The sequence below is a fragment of the Columba livia genome, chromosome 2 (genome assembly GCF_036013475.1).
Source record: "Columba livia isolate bColLiv1 breed racing homer chromosome 2, bColLiv1.pat.W.v2, whole genome shotgun sequence".
NCBI classification, from domain to species: domain Eukaryota; kingdom Metazoa; phylum Chordata; class Aves; order Columbiformes; family Columbidae; genus Columba; species Columba livia.
In genome coordinates this window covers 40923239-40940363 of record NC_088603.1, presented here as the reverse complement: position 1 = coordinate 40940363, position 17125 = coordinate 40923239, and the positions used below count along the sequence as shown (strand labels likewise).

The 17125-nt window shown below is 37.8% G+C and overlaps 1 protein-coding gene across 2 annotated transcripts in view; it reads right to left on the bottom strand.

The window, feature by feature from the left end:
• The window catches only part of LOC102083767 (ubiquitin-conjugating enzyme E2 E2), a 208188-nt gene that overhangs the window by 61500 nt on the left and 129563 nt on the right, over window positions 1-17125 (bottom strand). The gene's annotated exons all lie outside the window — the stretch shown is intronic.

Here is a 17125-nt window from a genome sequence, read left to right as displayed (position 1 = left end):
GAGTTCGAGTCTCTACCCAGCGCCTACCTACGACCTTTTTTTTTTCAGTACACTGCACAGCCATTACCCAAATAAGGCTTCTACAACTCAAGTCTACTTTATCCTCAGAGAAACCAGAGGAAGGGAGGGAGGAAGGGAGGAAGAGAGGAAGGGAGGAAGGGAGGAAGGGAGAAAGGAAGGAAAGAAGGAAAGAAGGGGGAGAAAACAAAAGACAGGAGACAACAACGCAGTAAAGAGCAGAATTATTTATTTTCTCACACTAGGCTGAACAGACACAAGTCCTGCCTGAATGAGTCTCTTAATCCCTCTATTTGCTCCATTTTCCCTTTAATACTTTGTAATTGCAATGCTCTCAGACAGTCCTTCTTGCCTCTAGTAAACTGCACCTTGCAGCTCACAGGCTACCCAGAAGGAGAGGATGAAAAACAAAGGCAGAAGGCCCCACTTCACCCAGCAAAAGGTCACACAATTTTCTGGACCTCTAATGTATACCCATATTAAACTCTTTTCAAGTGCCAGGAGGCTAATTCTATAATTAATGGAAGGTCTGACATTAAATGAGTTAATTTTGTTCTCCTCACTGTGGGTAACATCTAAATTTGAAATTTCCTCTCAAATTGTTAATTAATTTTTCTAATATAGACTGTAATTCTCCCAAGTGAGGGAAACGAAGAGAAGCATGTTTGGAGCCCCAGAGTGCTGCTGCTTAACAAACTCCCAGGGTCAAAGCTGAGCAGAGGAACATCTATCTCTGCTGTAACTAAAGCAAATGGGGAGAATCATGGCTAGTTTGCTACAAAACGTTTACGTGACAGTTTCTGGAAAAAGCTGGGGGTAATCTCTTGAAATGATGTGTTCTGGCTTTAGGGTCCCTGGCTGTATTCATACCAATCTGGATTGAAATCTGAGAGATCTGGGTTCAGTTCCTGACTGTCACAGGCTCCCGTGTCATCAAGCAAGGCAGACGAGTCAATAAATTTCACTATGTTTCATTTCCAGTTGTAACATGAAGATATAAAGCTCAATTATGAGGGGAGAAGGAGAGGGAGAACAATGACTAATGAAAATATTTAAGAATGAGTAACTGAAATCCTTCCCTAACACCAAGTTCATATGCTTTCAGAAAAACAAAACAAAACACAAACCTCCTAATTCATTAAGAGAAAGAAAATAAATCCATATTTTTTTTTCCAGCAAACATTTATGCAAAAAATATTTTCAATTAAAAAAAAAAAAAGAACGGCAAATTTCACCCAGTGCTCACTTAGGATTATCTACAAATTCAAGTATTTGACAAAAATAAAACTGTAATCTTGATTTAGACTTTGTCTCATACACAGGCTGCAGTTTCATGACTAACTTACGAGCCTTATTCACTAACTTCACCTTATTCACTGCTACTGAGATTAGCAGTCCTGCCCTCCCCGCTGCCCGTGACTGTGTGGTTTGTACTGACATCAGTGCTGGGACAGATGTGCAGCTGGACTGAAAATTAATCTGACCACAGCAAAAAAAAACAAGTTTTATTTTTTTTTTCAGCTGAAGTAGCTCCCTGAACTAACAAGCCCTGTGCTGACACAGGGAGAGGCAGCAATGAATGGCTGAAGGATAAAGCCAAGGGAGGGACAACCTCTTCCAGTGACCCCAAGGATTTAAATAGGCTTAAATCCATCATGAAACCACTTCCTCGGCCTGATCCCCACTGCCCAGAGGATCCTTTTCTGTCTTCGGTGGGGGACGGCACCTTCACACAGACAGATATCTGAACATTTACTCTCCACAGATACTATCTCTGCATCAACAGGAAATGCAAAGCTATTCAAGACAATTTGGCCTGGAATAAAGCAGAGGTAAGCGACATTGCATTGAACATGGGACAGACTCTGGCCGTGGCCAGTCACCACCACAGCATTGCACATGCTGGGCTTATGTCGCTTTTCATAATATGCATTTTTGCTTAGCAGAAACTACATGACAACTCAATATTTTAAGTCCCCAAATAATGTGGAGAAAAGATTTTTTTTTGACTCAATACAGTAAAAGGGATCATAAAACTGATATAATTAGAAAAAAATAAATGTTTTTGGTTCATACAAAATACTATGTCCAGGAAAATATGGAAACATTCTACAAGTAACAGTCTAAACATTCCTACAAGGAATCCCCAGTATTATAATTATGGTATTCCTAGGATTTTTCCCTTCTCTGTGTGTTTGACAGAGTACTGATTTTAATACAAATATTAACATCATCAGGACAACTTCATTTTAAAAGGACCTATTTTTTCTAATAATTCTATTTTGATGGTACATGTTTGGTTCTAAATAAAAGTGTCATTTCTCAGACGCTGGTGAGAACTTTAAAAAAAGGGCCTCTAGTGACATAAGCTGCATATTCTTTGCAGATTCCTAAAATACTCTGCAATGGAACTGTTGTAGAAAGTAGAGTATAATTTTGTTGAAAGTCAAAACATAATTCAGTAATATCCTCAACTTTAATTTTTAATGATGTCGATACCACATTGATACTTCAGTCTTGTGTTGATCACATTTCTAATATTCTTTTATGAGCAGCTTAAAAATAACAGAGTAAGAAAAATGTCATAATGTGATTTAAAAACACCAACAACTGAAATGAATCTTCCGTGTAGTCATGCTTAAATCAATTAAATAGATCCAGATCTTAGGAAAGTTCTCTAATTATGCTTCAATTACTACCCAAGCTTTAAAAAAATACAGAAAGATAATGAAAAAAAGCTTAAAGTTATCAGGTGCTTCATCTTCCTTGTTATCACTTTGAATATGCAATGTTAAAAGGCATAGTATGTTAAAAGACACTAGTAATGAGTTCTTTATTTATGCCAAGTGAGCCGGTCATTTTCTTATGATGGAAGTATTTCTCTGAGCAGTAACACTTACTTAAATAGAAATATTCACAAACTTCTTCTCCAGCTAATTAAAAGCACTCGGTCTGATTAAACATGAATCTGAACAATGTTTTTCACCCCTGTCTCTCCCAATTCCATCATAAATCAGGGCTCTTGAGTGAGTCGAGGCTCTTAAGTACTGTCCCTATGCTAATTTTATTTTTATTATTTTAAGAGTCCTTAAAAATATTAGCTCAAGCGACACATGGAAAGGCATGAAGTCTTTGTTTGAAGGCCTAGCAGATGTTTGCCAGCTTATTGTTTCTAACACTTTAATAAATGACCACTTTCACAAAATGAAATAGGTGATATTTTGTGCTGCTGCTGAACCATTGCGTGGGCCATTCGGTAACTGGAAGCGAACTAGCTGACTCCCTCCACTACATGAGTATTCTTCTTAGACCTCACAAAGCAACTCATCCTATGGTTCAGGGACTCTGGTCGATACGTTACAGAAGCTGGTATGGATGGACAGCAAACCCTCCATACACCACATTTCCCCTGGAGCTCCCATGACCACTAACTGGGTGGTCTTCCAGTGGTGACAGCTCTGTTACAGCCATCTCGATCTGCCTGGCAACTAAGGATGGGTGTTAGTTTCCATCTGTTGCTTGTGACTTCCCCCCCGGAACACAAGATGGGGTCAGACAGTGGTGGTGGCAGGGAAACTGGCCTCCCCATCCTAGCAAACTCCTCTTCTTGTATCTCTGACTACTGCACTTGGCAGGAGTCAAAAGGTTTTAGGAAGCTTTGAATGGTTCTTGCCAGGCAGTCTTTTCTATTAAATCAGGCTGGTAAGCTGGCAGACTGTAAGAAATTGCCTGGAATTAGGGTAACCGAAAGGCCAGCCTACACTCTAAAACATAGAAAACTAGAGGAGATTAAAAAAAACCCAAATCACCTCCCTTCAACCTCTCTGCATTATGAGTATCAGAATAGGGCTGAGGTAAACTTGATTAAATTAACATACTATGTACACTTTTCCCATTTTCATTTTACAAATTCATCTGGTTAACCTTCTTAGTTCTAAAAAAAACCCAGCCAAACAAGCCCTGCCACAAAGCCCAGCATTGCTGTTTAAACTCTCAAGAAACCAAGCTGTTAAAATGGTTTTCTTTCAGCTAGTAGTGTTTGTAAACACATCTGAGAGTTGTAATTCGTTCTCCTAATGTAAAAATATAAATGTTTTTTAAAATGTCATTCTAATTTTTTTGAATGTTATCACTGTAAATACTTGAAGGGGTTACTAAAAAAAACCAGAATGAGACTTCGATGCACCTTCTGTTACTGTCTCGTTTGCTGATAAATTTATGGTACAATAAAAACCTTTTTGTTAAAACCAAAGAACTAGGCACACTGTATATTTTCAAAGGAAGTCCTAATCCATGTGAACAAAAAGCCACACTGCCAATTTAGCTCTCTGCAAAAAGAGATGTCTAAAGATTGTGGCCTGCTAATGAAATCTTTTTTTAAATTTTGCCTGTGGAGCTCCCATTCACGTTATGCAGCCTGAGAGATGACTGAGACGCGTATCCAAGAAATATGATAATTATTACTTTTCATAAAAGACAGAAAGCATAGCTGTAAGATTACCTTCTAAAATGCCTCCAGCTATGTGAATTCAGAGTAACACCTTTACAAGGGTAGAATGTAACATTTCACAGTACCAGAGGCTGGAAGGGAAAGACAGGAATTTAAAGGAAAATAGCAGCTCCTCTTTTATGAATCTGCAGCCTAAAAAGTTTGAGGTAATTGTACAACTACCAGACGATGTTTAATCTTTGAAAGAACATTTGACAGAGGAAACACAGAAGCTGTAAATTACTAGTAATGACAGTAATCTTTTCATTTAACTATCAGTATATCAAACCACAGACTCACTGAACACAATAATAACTCGTAGATAGGAATCTAAGGAGATCCAGTCTGTATATTTATTTGGTTCTCAAGTACACCGTTAAGCTGGGAGAGACAAATATGTTTGGTTTTCTTAGCAATAATAGAGGCATAACAAAAGGTTTACGCAAGAACTAAAACAACAAGTGTCAAAAAAAAAATAACACTTCCCAAACACTGCAGGTACAGGGCCAGGTGCAAAAGAGCAGTTTGAGCTGGAACACCCACGTGAAGGGAAGGGCTGAGGGTTATTACAGTGCAGCTACTGAAACAAGGGGGAGCAGCCCAAAGGCTGATCTGAATTCTGCTCCAATGCAATCTGATGATCGCAACACTGAAGAAATGGGACCATGTGAAATACTAAGAGTAGTAGCTCTGGGACACCTTGCTGTGCTTCTGTGCCACAGGGAGCAGCCCTTGGGCTGTTACTAGTATTCAAAACTTGGGATGTGAGCTTGGTTTTTTTGAGGAGGTTTACTGCCATCATTTGTAAGCCTGGGAGTCTGGCCTGGTTCATACCTGAGAATTCTTCCCATGCAACGAATTTACTCAGTGTGCATTATTTTGGTACCAAGACTTTTGTACTTGGAAAAGGCTTTATTGATACCTGTAGCAGTGCAGTTATTTCCTTTGCTATAAGCAAAAATATACAAAAACATAAGGAACCTCTCTATCAGTGTAAGTGAAGTACATGATGGTGACTGTTTTAAACACATGTATGGGTTTAATTATAGTGATAACATTTTATAAAGTAAATAATGCAAAAACAATGAATGATAATCAGCCATAATTTATGCTGTAACAAAAATTATAAAAACAGGCAGTAAAAACATGTGCTCTTTCAATTACAGCTGCTTCTGTTTTTTCCTGACGGCGAAGCACTTCATACAAATATTACACTTTCACTGCTCAGTGTTAAAGTCTACAAGTGAGAATCGAAACCATACAGCACTCTGATTTTATTCTTCCCTCTTTTTTCTCTCCCACAAAGTCTCTTTGCAAAAGCAGTAATTTTTAAAATTGATTCACATCAATCAGAGCCCAGTGTTTGCCATCTATATATCACACCCTCCTAAAGGCATGACTACTCTAACTTTGTTTACATCTTTTAACACCACACATCAACAAAGTCTACATGATTATCTAACTGAACACCATATCCATTTCTAATGGATGGGCTAACACCTTTCTTGCCTGTTTTTCTTCTTATGATATATCTAGTGCCATGTACAGCTTGTGGCCAGTTTATTACTGAGTGACTGTGGATGTTTTCTGCTGCAGAAGGAGATTAGCATTTGTTTGGTGCTAAACGTGCGAAGGGATTTGGATTCGGCAGGGCCTGCTGCAATAGGACAAGGGGTAATGGTTTTAAACTAAAGGAGGGGAGGTTCAGGATAGACATGAGGAGAAATTTTTTCACCATGAGGGTGGTGAAACACTGGTACAGGTTTTCCAGAGAGGTGGTAGATGCCCCATCCCTGGAAACATTCCGGGCCAGGCTGGACGGGGCTCTGAGCACCATGATCTGTTTGAAGATGTCCCTGCTCATTGCAGGGGGGTTGGACTGGATGGCTTTTGAAGGTCCCTTCCAACACAAACTATTCTATGATTCCATGAATACTGAAGGTCATTACTTCTCATGCTAAACACCCGGCATCCAGACCCAGAAGCTCCGGACCGGGTGCCTGAGGTCCCCAGGAGAAGCGGGTGTGTTGGATGGAATTCAGAGCAGACGGTAAGGCTGAGCTGGGAGCTGTTGAAACTAGCCAAGAGAAACATTAAGGAAAGGGTGTGTGCCTCAAATTATTCTCCTTTTGCAGCTTAGATATCCTTTTTTTTACAGTCTGCAAGGCAGTGCCTGTGTCAGATAGGGCTTCAAAGCCCCAAATCCACCCAAACTTGTTTGGGCACCTCACTTCCTCCTTTCACACCCAAAACATGATAATTGCCTACTCTTTGTATACTGTTGTAGGGTAAAAACGCAGAGGACGTGGTACAAACCTACACTTCTCAATTCCCAGCAGAATGTTCCAACCCCATTACACTGGTGAAAAAACGTCTGGGAGAGAGGAAGGGGTCACCTGCCACTTTCTGCCTAAATTATGCCAGTACTACAATGAAGGCAATTTACTTAGTTAAAGCAAAAGGTAGTTTATAGTAGTCTGTTACTTTTTGGACTAAAGTCCAAGGTCTACTGTGTTTTAAATTATATTATGCATTACTCTCATAATCTTATTCCCTTGGTATACGACAGTTTCCTGGGATTCTTTACACTTCTATTTAAATTTCAGGGACATACTGCTTTGCAGTGACTTTCAATTAGTTCTCCACTTAATAAATAACTGTATGTAATTGAATATCTTTGTACATATTAAGAATAGAATGTATTCATTGTTAAAATTTAAAATCCTTAGTTATATGCTTGGAGCCAGTGAACGGCATTGTTCACACTAAAATAAAATCAAGGTATTACAACATGGAATGCTTATGTTTAGAAACGGATCATTCACAATTTCAGAAAATAGATAATTTACAAAGTCTAAAATAAAATGCATGATTGCATTGTTCTAAGCATTGAGGGACTGAACAAAAGGCTTCCGCTTTCTTATCAGCATCAATTATGGCATGAGCATGAATAATATGAATTGTGATTAAATCATTACTAACCATTTTTGCATAAATTTCCACTTTCACTTCACCAATATAACATTTTTATAAAAGACAGAATTATAATTTTTCTGAAAGCCATAAAGAAAAACCACAGAGCTTGATCTGTGACAATTATTAAGAAGAAGATACAGATGATCTCTCTATCCCTAACAGTTATGCCCAATAACACTCCTGAATTTTATTTCCCAGCCATCATCCCCCATGCACAAGGTTTTCACCTCAGCTTTGATGAAGCCAGAACTGGGAAAAAGTTTTTCCTCTTCCTGCATCTGTTGCAGGGATGTACTTGGTTAAATGGAAACCTGCATAGGACCTGGTGAGAGGACAGAAATTTTTGTATTAGGTGTGTGTGTGTGACACAACCAGGCTGGGTATTGCAGCCCATTAATGTAGGCAAAAGAAGAGCGATCAGTCCTGTGTTAATTATGGAGCCTGCAGATTGTGCAGCAGCTAATATTTCTTTTGTCTGGAAGGTGACTTGGAACAGTGATGGCAAAAGATGATTACCACATAAACACTATACATTTCCATACCTTTCAAACATAAGCCTTAATTTGGACCAGGAGGAAGATGAGATTAGAAGAAGCTTGGACTTGAAGTATATGATAATCAATAACCCAGAAAAAAAGTTTGATTATAGCTATTGTACTTAAATGCTCTTTGAAGGCAGATGAGATGAAATGCATGTTTAAATATATCAAATATGTTCAAGGAATATCTTAAACAGCTATTCTACATTGAGACATCTTAAGGGACGGGCTCATGGGACTGTAGACGTGGATCCTCAAGTGGGATACACTGAGAGGCTGGACTCCAGGTTACATAGATCGCTCCACACATGCGCATGTGGGGATCAGGGACTGTGCCACAGCCATTTTGCTGCATTTTCAAGTGAAAGTACTGTTTTTTGCACAAGTTATTTAACACTGCGAAAGAACCCACAGAATGCAGCAGGGAGCCATGTAATACCGTGTTTGATAATGATTTCTCTCCATGTTTGTGTAGTTATCTATCTCTCTAAGGTTGATCTCTTGTGAGCTTTTCTCTAGGAGTGTCTGGATTGGTAAAAAGGCTTTTAGGTTTTCTGTTCTCTGATGTTTATAATTTTTGTCATGTATTAAAGGGACTACTGATGCATACAACTCATTAAACAAAATTTAATGAAGGACAATGCATGTGTTTAACTGTAAACACCTGCTATAAATCTTTCAAGGAACGCTGGAAAGTAGGGGGCACAGAGATTTATCAGGGTCTTACTTGTGAAGGCATCTTCATTTGAATAAAAGTAAGTGAAGCATAAAGGAAAGATTTGTGAGACAAAAAAATTGTGTTATTATTACAAGGAGGAGTTTTTTCTATCACATAAAAACCAAGTGACTAGTGTGAGCCAAGTTTCCCGCTTTACTCCAATGGAAAAAAAAAATGGCACAGTTACTTTATCACCTTCCAAAATAAATTTTATATGAAAGCTACATGTTTCTTTATGGCACACGAATGAATACATTAGCCCAGGAGAACATTCAGGCTTTTGGTACTCTCTGTATAAGTCAACGGTGTTAAGACAAAAATGTTTTGCAGAGCCCTCCCCAGTAGTAATGCCTGATAAAACAAAAAATAATCAGCATTTAAGAAACTTACAGAGGACAAGGAAGAAGCTGATTACGGAGAAATGTTTTATAGTCCTGTTCTACAGCCCAACAAGGACACTAGAAAGAATGCCAGATGATCGGAATAACTGCATAAACAAATACACTGATAATCAGTCAAGTTTAGAGATAAATTAGTATGGCTTTCCTAGGGAATTCAGTTATTTCAAAAGCTCATATTATGGCAGATGGCTGTAGGATGTTCTACTTTACAGGCCTGTGCTACCAAATGTGCAGTTACAACATAACCTACTTATTCTATACCCTTCATTTAAGTGGATCTACCTTAGTAGTTGGATAGATTCCCCTTGAACATCCCGAGGCAGTGACACAGGGTCTTACTATATTATCCAGAGCACTGGCCTCATGTATTTGGGCTCTATGGTATCATTCCAGATGATACCAAACACTCCCTAAGCTTTGTGTTCAGCTATTCTGTATGGCATTTGACTTGTGAGCGTTGCTTCCCTGTTGCCTTACTATGCTCACGCGGTTTCATGCGGACCTGCTTGCTTGCACCGGAGCCTTCTTGTAGAACATCTTTTGTAGGCCAGTACTAATGGCTGCTGCGTGAATTGGGAAGCTCTTTATGGAGGACAACCTTTGTGACACTGCTCCCCAATATTTTCTGTGTATACCTCTAGATCTACAGCCTACGTGCGGAGCCTTTGTCAACTGTAAGCATTCAAACAATTATTTAAGAAGGCCATTCTAGGTACTGCTGTGGCTATTACCGCTCTGCATGAAAGGTCCTGGCAATCAGCTTCATCCCATAGCATATGAGGACCAACCCCACTGGCCACAAATACTTAACTACAAAAAGAAACCTACAGTGTCTGTAGTCCATGAACATTTCTCCCTCCCCATGGTGCTGAGTACAGCTATCACCATCAGGGGACCCGGGATGGGGAAGGGGCATATGTGCCATGACTTTTGTATTGCCAAGGAGATGAACCTGGTCCCGGGACCCCTGAGAGGCACCGTGCCAGGCGGGTGGGTTTGCACAGGCCCGTGTATTGGCGCTTGCTGTGGTCTCTTCCCCTTCCCTGGGATTTTTTTTTTTACTGCTTATCAATGACGTTCAGCTCAGTACTAACCAGGAACTGCAATTAAACCTCTGGTGTGAATTTGTGGACTGTATGACTTAGTTGGATCATTCTTTCTTTTGTAAAGGTAGTGCAAAAAAAAAGTCACATGTTTGCAACACTTTTTTTGGAATATTCTTTACCTAATCTTAAAAACAACTGCACCGAACTTCTTCATCACTGTTTTCTTTTATGGACACCATGCCCTGCCAGGCTGTTGTGGTGTTTTGATTTTGTTTCTTTTTTTTTTTTTTAATATCCATTTTTTTCCCATAACTTTTTTACTGCAATGCTCAATAAATACCTAAGTGCCAGTGTGAAGTGGATTATTGTTAACATGTTGCAGGAAAATTGCACAGTGCTAAAGCTTGCAATAAAAATAAGCAGAACGCCCACTGTTAATACACTGTAGTTAAGTGTATTAGCTGTTTTCAAAAGCATTAACTCCCACACAAATAGCAATGCTATTTTGTCCAATATATTATTATCAGACAGTGAAAATCAGTTGGGAACTATCTAAAGCCTTTATGCCCGTATGTATTAAAACAAAATTGTTTCACAAAATTAGGAAATTGTGTAGGGACAGCACTTAAGATTTCACTAGGTGTAAACAAATAATAATAATAATAAAAAATTATGAAATTACATACCAGTCATACAAATGACTCTTCTCTGTTTCCCACCTGATATTCAAAATAACTGAAAAAAACCACTTTTTTTTTCTCCACCTCTCACTTTTTATTGTATTTTCTGTCTCAGTAGCTGGTGAGACTTCATAAATTTTGATCTCTTGTACTTTTCCCTTCACTGGAGGGGGAAAACTAATATTGGATAAAATTGATACATAAGAAGAAGCAATTGTTAATGATCCTAATGTGGCAGTGGAAGCTCTTCATGAATTTACTGATTATCCTTTTGTTTCTGCTTCCTGTTCATGTGTCTCAGCAGTGACATCATGAAAATAATAATAATTTGCACCCAGATCCTCCAAGTGGTTTGCAAATATTAATTAATTGCAAACCTAATTAAGCCTCTGAGACAGATTTTATGCTCCTGTTGTGCTCTGGAGACCTACGTGCATCTCTCCTTAAAGCACATTTCTTCTCCTTATGGGGCTATTCAAAACCCTCTGAAGGTAAGAGAAAAAAAAATTGAAAATAAAGGGGTAGGAGAGAGGGAGGGAGGGAGGAAAGCGGGGAGTGTAGGAAAATGAGAACGAACCCCTCTTATTTCACTAGGTATTGTACTGGGCTCTAACTACCTGACATAGGAAAAATGCTGTTTTCACAGCATTTTCTGCTAGCAGTAGTATTAAAGATGACTATGTTTTATCCTGAGGTACTGTTACATGACAAAAAGCAAAAATATGACTAAAATGGTAAAAGCTGTCAAACTGTATCTTAATTTTACACGTTCTTAGATGATGACTGTCATCTGGCTCCCAGCAAGCTCTGCTTCACACATAGCTGTGGTTTTGGGTTTGGACTGAGCTGCAGGGGTGTCACGCAATCGGGTACGCTGTCACATAGCAGGTGTAAACCCTGCCACATCCCCTTTCTGGTGTCAAACTGTCACAGGCTTAAATAACAACTATGCAGCAACAACAAGAAGAGACAAATGCTTTAAAATGCATCCTCTAGGGAAGCTGCTGAGGATTTTCCCTTCTTTCAGGGAAGCACACTTTGGTGTAAACCAGGATGCATGTCCCTTGGAATAACTATTACAACAAGTTATTTCTTTTCCACCTCTTTTTACTCTTTTTCAGAAAATCCTACATCACTACATCACTCTAAGGAATCAAACTATAGAAACTATAGAAAATACTCACTTTAACATCATTGATGATACCCAGGTGATTCTGCCCTGCAAGTACTATTCTGACTTCAAAAATTAGAAAAGAATTATTTCAGTCCTAAAATCTGCCACTTAATTCTCAGCCTATTACAATAAGAGCCAATAGAAGAACAGGCCAACTAGAGTCAACAAAACAATGACCTTTAAATCCTTGGTCATCACCAAAATATCTCTTTTTTCCTAACAGAAATACACATGCTTCTATAATATAAGTGGTTTACCAAAGGGAAAAAAACCTACACAGTCCTCCAGATGTCTTACAAAATGAAATACTCCTCCTATAAATAGCACACAGTCTGATGAAGAGCAACAGAAGAATTAGAGCTCAAGAGATGTTTAGGACCTTGCAGGAGTGCAAAAAATTCAAGTAAAGATGGGAGGCCAAGTTTAAGATATTTTCTATAAAACTGAAATAATTAAAAGCGTTTTAAATCACCTATCCTAATTAGCAGAATGTGAAAATGTGAATACTCTCTGAAAAACTTAAACTTATTTTAAAAATTATTTTCATTAGTTTTTTCCTCTTTTTTCACCTTAGAGCCTTAAAGTGGACAATGTAGCTGTCAAAAGGATTTACAAATAATCTATTAATAAATTCCACAAAAAGCATGCTTTATAATGAGTACCTGACTTTTAAATTGGTCAAATTTAGTAATTTGGTTTACTCATTTTTGTTTCTGAGAAGAGTAGCTGAACAGATGACTGGCTCTGTTTCTCCTATCATTTGCACATTTTGTAATACAAAGGGATTTAATAAAATGAAAAGAAGATAAAATAAAACAACTTACAGCTTTTTCACCGAATCAGTCCATAAATCTTTAAGCCCCACCTCCACCCCACCCCCTTTTTTTTAATTGAAAACCAAACCTACGGGCTTATAAATCAGAACATAATTCTTCAAGAAATGTAAAGCCTTGCAGAAAGGGAGTTGTAATGTGCTGGCAATGATCTCTGGAGCAGCAGATGGCAGGAATAACTTTGTCTCTTACCTTTATTCACCATATGTAATTTCACTGATTAAACTGTATTTATGTAGAAAAAAATAATATAAAACAACACACATAAGTATAGCTCTTCAGCGCACATCATCCCACTATTTTTTTTTGTGTTCTGATAATCCATCTGCAAACCCTGTGCATTTTCGTGCAGGTTTCCTCTCCCTGCCTGAATTTGCTTCACGTTTTTGTACCCCTGCAAAATAACACATATTCCAAACTCTTAGAGCTGTCCCCTCCGGAGTTCTCCCTGGGTAGGTCTTTTATTTGTGAAAATAGCAATGGTCTATATGAAAACTGTGACTGGCCTGGAGAGCTGAACTTTAATTGGCTTCACTCTGATGTGATTTTCTCATTTCCCTGGGTGAGGTGAGGATCACTCCCACCTCGCTGATGAAGGCTCCACTGATGTCAGTTATGGTCTGGAGTCAACTGGGCCAGACTGAAGTGTCTTGGGAGTTAAGAGTGAACAGAGGAAGATTAAGAAAAAACTAGAGATCACCAGGACTAATGCAGCGGGAATGCAATGGGCCGTAAGAAATGTGGGAGAAAGAGATTGATATCCACCCAGCTGATTCTGTTTAAACCTGGCAAAACCTCACTCTCAAATAAGCAAGCTAAGACTTCTCTGTAAAACTGACAGAATCAGCAAACTAGGAATGACTGGTTCCAGTGATTGCACTGACCGAGAGCTCCTCAGTTTGACTTTGGCAGGGATTTACCATCTGCATCAGTTGACAAGTGTAGCCCATTGTTAGAAACTACTTCTAGTAGCTTCAGGCCATTATTCTTTGTCTTGGTATCTTCTCAGACTGGGAATAATTCCCTCCTTCATCTACACAGTTACTCTGGAAGTATTTATAGATGATAATTGGGTCCCTTCCTTCCATCCTACTGACTTTTCTCTAGCTGCAGGACTGTCTTATCATTTGTTACATTATCCTATCTTTCAATCACTTTGTTAGTAAAAAAAAAAATGCAGCTTCAGATATAAAGGCAATCAGAACCACGTAATACTTCTGATGTTGCAGGATCTGATAATGTGAAATATACACTTATAAACTGTGGAAAATAGAAATCCAAAAAGAGAAAGTGAAATAAAATAGCACTCCCTCCACATTTGAAAGAGTCTGAGTATTCATTATCCAGGTAGTTAATGCCAATAAAGTACACAAAGGAAAAAATAACAAAGGTTTCAATAACATTCAACAATCAACTCAGTGAAGCTTCTGCTAGTTATTAAATCAGTTGTGGGCTTTTAATAAAATATTCCAAATCATTTAAACATACAATTGAAATGGTGAATCAGAATGTCTTGACAAAATGATTTCAAGGATATAGATAATTTGAACTACACAGACATCTTGTTTTTCTAATTCCAATATGTTATTAATTCTCCTTCCTCTACAGCTGTAAGTAATAAACCAGATTCCTATTTTAGCTAGCACTGGATTAAATGTGGAGTGTTCTTATTGAAAAATTACAATTTCAAAAGCCCAAAGTATCCTGATTGAAAAAGAAATATTACCATTTTGCTTTTTTTTTTTTTTTTTTTTAAGGATTTGGACTCAAATGAAACTTTGTCACCATATGTAAAGTTAATACAAATTTGAAAGATGTGTGCTAATCTGAAAAAAGTATTTAACTGGACTAAAATTTCCCTGGTACACAGAAACCAACACAAACGATCAAAGCTAATTAAACTATCTCTATAAAAAGTTCCTCATTTCTATTTAACACTGCCAATTTTCAGGCTATTCATGAACTATTTTCTACACTCTTAAAGACAGCTTCATGTTGCCAATGTTTTTTTTCACCCTTCCCTTTCCAACAAATGAAATTAGACTCCTTTCTATGCTGTCTACCAGTTTATTTGCTGATAGATTATTATTAACTATTTTCAAACAAAGAAAATACTTTTATTTGCACACATCTGGTAATGATATTCCTGGGTCTAGACAAGTGAAATAGGAGTTGGACAAGATATGTTAGTGAACTTAATACTGTATTTCCAAAAGAAAAATAAGGTAAAACTTGAGAAAAGCGATGTAGTTCAGTATAGTTAAAAAAAATAAGGATGCTACTCAAATATTCTATTCAAGCTTTTGGAAATTGAAATAGGGATTCTTGCCATCTATAGTGATTCAATAAAATAAAACAATTCTCTTGCCATCTATAGTGATTCAGTACAATAAAATAATTCATATCAAATTAAGCATTACACTGAAACAAAACCCCCGCTCCAGTTAAGTGAAGGAATAAATAATGACAAACCTGTTTTGTTATAAAAACATATGGAAAAAAACCTCATTATCTTTCATTCATGGATCTAGCAAATATAACATCCTACTTTCAGATTTGTTTCCCTGTCTCCATGTAATGAGGCATGAGATTTTTTCAGTAAGATTTACACTGGACAAATCACAGACAGATTCCCAATCCACTTAAACTATTAACTCCATGGATTACATGTGTTATGTGAAAAAATTGAACAAATAAAACGGAGCCCTCCTGAACATAAATACATTTTTTTTTTTAAACCCCAGACAGTTCTACCAAGTAGAAGAACAATTTGTCTAAGGGTAGATCAGTTTTGAACATAAAGGTCTTTATCCCATATAGTGTCAAAAATATTAGAGTAAGGTGGTATTATTATGTACCGTTCTCCTTATTAAAAATTACCAACAATTTGTTTGTATACCTCTTGTAAAAATACAATGATCATACGACTATCTAAGAGCTTGCTCTTAGCTATCACAGTTTGGTATCTTTAATTACGTATCAGTTTTTGATGACCTGTACAACATTAGATTGATTTCATTATTTTATATACATATATTATAAGCCTGTAGCATACCATGCACTGTAAGCCTATTTATCCTATATGATTTATTTGTGAATTTAGGAACACTTGTACTAGATCCAATGCAATTATAATACTAATTGCTGATTTGATAACAATTACATTTATATAACATCCCAAATGCACTCAAGTCAGGTAAATATGACTTATTTACTCCCACCTGAGCCACAGCTCCAGTGACAACTCAGACTGTGTAGATTTGTCAGACATGAGCCTATTCCCACCAACTCCAAGTAGGTCGCTTGTATAAAGCCCACTTCTCAGGATTTGCTGAGTCAACGAGGATTTTATTATAATATTTAGAATTAAACTGATTATCTTTAGAAATCTCCTCAAATCCTTCTAGCTAGTTACATGAGACTGTCGTTACTGTGTCTTGCCTCCACAGAGGACTATGATATCTTCCCTCCACCCCCACTCCTGATGAGAAAAACCTACAATGCTTTAGTTCATTTACTTCGCTCCTGTAGTTTTAAATGAAATCCTGCCTTGGGATAAGGAACTTCTGTTAATGATAACACAAGGTTACAAAAAATAGTCAAGATAGTAGAAACTAGATTAAGACTGTGTTAATCTAAATACCAGACCCCACATTTCCACCATCACACATTCTTATATGTATTTATCTCAATTAAAACTATTCACTATCTTTTTTTTTTTATCATCTCCATTTTTCCCCGAGAACAGATGATACTCAGTGTAATCAACCCAAACAATAATCCCATGATTTAAAGTATAACAGAAACAGTGTGTCCTGAACTGAGTTATAACCATCAGGCAAGTACAGAGAATGTTATTGAGGAGTCGGTATCACAGCGGAGACTGGCTCTGAAGGCACAACATGGAGCTCTAGCTTGTGGTAGGTTATGAGCAGATGTCTGCAGTCTCTGAATGAGGCCAGGACAGTGGTATGGGAAGGAGGAGGAAGGAAAAGATAAACCCCACAAGGACAGCTGTTACTCTGAAAAGATCTTGTTAGGACTTTAGTAAACTTGCCTGTAATAAGGGCCTTCTCTAAACAAACACTCCACAACCAGGAAAGCCTGTGTCTTGTACCAGTGGGAACCAGCCTGTGTCCTCATCTGCTGAGGTGCATAACAGCCACATGGATGTTACTGCAGCTTTCGAAAATACATTACATCTTAGTGAAGAATTTATGTATTTTTAATCATCTTTCAATGCATGTCAGT